The sequence below is a fragment of the Morone saxatilis genome, unplaced genomic scaffold (genome assembly GCF_004916995.1).
Source record: "Morone saxatilis isolate NCDOM2014 unplaced genomic scaffold, NCSU_SB_2.0 Contig5, whole genome shotgun sequence".
Lineage (NCBI taxonomy): Eukaryota > Metazoa > Chordata > Actinopteri > Moronidae > Morone > Morone saxatilis.
This window is the reverse complement of record NW_023340095.1, coordinates 2666199-2670624: the sequence shown is the minus strand read 5'-3', so window position 1 is coordinate 2670624 and position 4426 is coordinate 2666199.

Here is a 4426-nt window from a genome sequence, read left to right as displayed (position 1 = left end):
AATTGGATGCTTGAGGGAATCAGGTACATCTCGACTGTGTATGGTTTCCAATAGGAAGCTTAGGAGGAATCAGCTGAGCCATCAGCTGATGTGTTTAGCTGTGATCAGCTGATGTAGCTGGAATTAAGAGCTGAGCTTGACTTCGTGTCCTGCCTGAACTAACGCTATGCTTAATTCTTTGGACTTGGGTTAAATTTTGTTCTCAAATTTGGCAGCATAAGTAAGGATCTTGGAGACCCAGGTAGGGGCATCCTGATAGCCTTTGCAGATTAGCCACAATGCCCCTGGTTTGAGTCCTGGGGGCCTTTGTTTGCGTGTTAATCTCCAATTTTCATCCAATATCATGATAGAAATGAAACTACAATACCTACAAAATGAAGGGTTTGGGTCTCAGTTTTAGGTCCATGCAGAACACTAGTTTCTCACACAGGCTTTCAAATAAAAAGGTGTAGTCTCCAAGATAACCCCAATGACATCAACATCAAAACATTATTCTGTTTTCACAGGCCGAATACTCCCCATGATGAGTAAATTGAACTGATGTGGAAAATCGGTGGAATGCCAAAACCAGTAAACCAGCTTTAGACAAAAGGAAGTGGACGGTGGTGTCCACATAGTTTTGCAACACCAAGGATTAATGTAGTCTTACAACACAGTGAGTATCAAGAACACAGAGAGGCGAAGGTGTGTCTGCTGTGTGTAGTGTGGCCCTCGTTGTTGATGTAATATGGAGCCAGTGATTAAGGGATCCTGTTTCCTATCAGTGGGATGATGGTTGCTCTCTGAAACAGAACCAGCAAAGGGCCAAATTGTCACTAAGCCGGTGAGTCAGCCTTGTTGTTTTGTCAGCCAATATATCCAGGCAACTAGCCCGTATAACCAGCCATACTGCCAGTGAGTCAGGAGAACCTGCCAAAATATAGCCAGGCAGAGACACATCCATAGAAGGCCAGGCATCCTTTCCACTATAGCTTGTTAATGCCAGTCAGCCAGCCACCAAACCAGCTCTTATAGCCCATCATCTCGCCACCATAGCTCTCTGTACAGCCAAAGAGCCTGCAAGCCAGGATATTGAGCAACAGGCAAGATTATAGCTGTGACGGCCAAGCATCAGCTAGCCAGCATTCTTGTCCAAGTGTAGATTAGGGCGGTCAGAGTCTTGGCTTTATTTTAGCATCAACACTAGGTCACTGGGTCTGTATTTGCTTTCTGAGAAAGGGAGAACCACTGAATTGGATATTAAAATCGAGCAGCAAGGTTGGAGGCATCAGGCTATCAGAAAAGGTGTTTTTAAGATGTACTCTGGTTTTTAACTTTCCTTCTAGGCCATATCTTCTGTTTGCTGTAATTGTAGCTCTAATCAGCGTTTGATGATAAGGATGGGAGCACTGTAATTTCCATGATGAATAAATTGAACCTTGCGCTACCCAAAAACAGCACAAGGAGCCAACAAAATAACAGAAGCACCTGAGAGTATAATGCAACTGTACACAAAAGCCTTCAAATATATAGAACTAGTGTAAAGCAACTGTCTAAGCAACGGACTGTAGCGCTGTGCCCGAGACAGATTTTTCCTTGGGGACAATGTAATTTACTCCACTCTAAAGCAGTCAGTATGATTCACACAAAGTGCTTGTTGGCTTGACACACAGAATTTGAAACCCATCTTTCTGACGATGCACGACACGCCATACAAACTAGTTAGTTTCAAGCATACCCTGACCTAAAAATAGTAGTTTGACATTTTGAGAAATATGGTTTTTGAGAGTTAGATGAGAAGATTGACACAGATTGTTTCATACACTCAGATTTTTTTATACACGTTTTTCCCTCTTTTCAGTCTTTGAGTGTTGTTAGGGTAGGGTTGCCAATTGTCCTGTAAAATAAGGAATCATCCCGTAAGTGAAAACTAAAACGTGTTCCGTATTGAACTGATAGTGGACACGGTTTGTTCTTTATTTTTGAAAATCAATTTAGGTCAGATCTATGCAAAGGGATATTCCAATAAGACTATGAGGACAGGTCTGTCATGTTATGTTTCACTAACAACCTACTCAAATGACTCAAGCTTTACCATACGCCTGACAGCCGTGCTATATTTAAAAAATTGGAACCTACAACCTTTGTCCTAAGGGAGCCTAAGTCTGCCAACAAAAAGATTACAGAAATACAGAAGGAAAAAAAAACATCAAATATTTTTTATAGGTCCACTGTAGTTGGAGCTTGTCAGAGGGTTTTGATTGGTGCAGCCCAGGAACATAATGTGGGATCCAGAAACTGTCCTCCTTGGCTAATTCATCATGCATAGTTCCACTCCATTCCTTATTTGAATTTCAGGAAATTGGCAACCGTAAATTAAGCTAACTGATTTCTGGCTGAAGTTGAACAGATATAAGAGTGGTATTGACCTTCACATCTAACTTGGTAAGAAAGCAAATAAGTGCCTTTCCCAAAATGCTGAACTATTTCTGTAAGCCTTATGTGATTTCATTGCATTGGTGAATTACTGCATTGCAGGGCTTTGTGATATTTTGTCGTCCCCAGTATTTGACATTCAGCACCTCGAAACTATGAGGCTGTAAGTGTAAAAAGCTGCCTTGTTAGTGCTAAGACAAGAATTATGGCTAAAACCTGCAGTTAGTGGAGCACAAAACCTCAGAGTTGAAAAGTACACACCATCTTTTTTTTCTTCTTTTTCATCATTATCTAATACTGTTCTATTCTTTGCCACATCCATGGCGAATATTAAAGATATTAAAGCCACTGGCTATATATTCATCATTTCTAACCACATTGTCTTCACAGCCCTCTGTTTATGAGGCTGCAGCTGAAAATGAAAATATCTTCACGGCACTGGAGCTTAGCTCTTGACTGTTTATCAGGAAAAAAACTGCCTGAGAAGCCAAGATGAAAAAGAAAAGCAGGAAACAAAAAGAGAAAACAAATTGTGAGCCTCCCATCGCTCACTCTCTCGCGGTGGTCCGTCATCTCTTTGCATCTCGCTCGCACACTTTGATGAGGAAGAGGAGAGGGAGAGGAGGGAGAAAACTTTCTGATGTTTTTCCTATTTAATGTTTCCGTTTTATCTCCCTCGCTTTCATGCCTTGGACCGCGGAGTGCTGTTGAGAGGCGACGAGGCGTTGCGGGTGTTTAATGGGTTTTTCGTTTTGAGGAGTTTATCATTGGGGAGTAGTCAGGTTTTTAGGCCCTTAACCTTTCTCCACATGTCTGTAATTTAACATTGTTCAGAACCCGAGGGTTAGTGTCTTAAATGCCCAGGAGGTTCCTGTGTCGACGTTGATTACGTCTTTGGTCGGAAGACAACCGCTGGGATTTTGGTTCGAGTTGTTTGAGTACGATAGAATCTCTCTGGAGGCTGCTATGAATGCAGACCTGGGTGTGTTGACATCCTCTACATATCTGGTTTTGGAAGTGTAAAAAAATAAGAAAAACAACTGCAAATGCATACTAACGTAACAAAACTTATAACTTATTAATACTATGTCGACCACTGAGGAAAGTTCCTGGGCGATCCGGATTGTGCACTGCGTTTGATGTTCCTCTGCCCCATTCGCGGGCTGAGAGAAGACTTGAGAGAAACACTGGACTCGTGTGCACAGATAAGCTCCGATGAGTAAGGTAATTACTCAATCACGCGTACACGGTTGTGTCAGGTGAATGTGGCATTCCATCCCAGTTTCTGGTATGTGAAGGAAGTAAACAAATAAGGCAGAGGGGTGCATCAACATCTTACATTAAGAAGTTAATCCACACAGAAACTCTGGATTCCTGATGCATGACTCACCTAGGGAATATGGATTCTACCCGTGGGTGTGCTCACGTGGGAGATATTTGTCATATCAATGAGGATTTCACATGTTTGTGGTCCTCAGGCTGCTCATATTAACACAGATCAGTCAAATTTTGCTGCATTCTTTCATGTCTCTCCACATGCTATTTGGTCTCTTTAGGGAAATGCAATTCAAACACTAAGGAGTCTGAAAAGAGAGGAAAGAATCACAAGTAGCATTTACAGGGACAGAGGATGATGTTTTGCACCTTTAGGGCTGCATTTATTGATTTTTGGAAACTTGGGTTCAGCGGACTAAGCTGCTGAAAACACATTGACATACTGTCCATGTTAAGTTGCTACGATAAATCCGTAAGCAAAGAAGTATTTACACATCCAGCTGATACAGAGCAACATTAACACCGTTGGGAGTAATTGTTTGTGTTCAAAAAATATCTGTCTCTTAGTGTAGCTACACTATGTTCACCTGCTAGTCGCTAATGTTACCTGTCATTTAGTAGAGGGTAGGTATAGTGTATAGTGGGTTTATGGAATATGGGGTTGATGAGAGCCGTGATACAGAACCCAAAAAGTAACACTGTGGGCTCTAAAACCAAAAAAATTAGCTCAAAGATG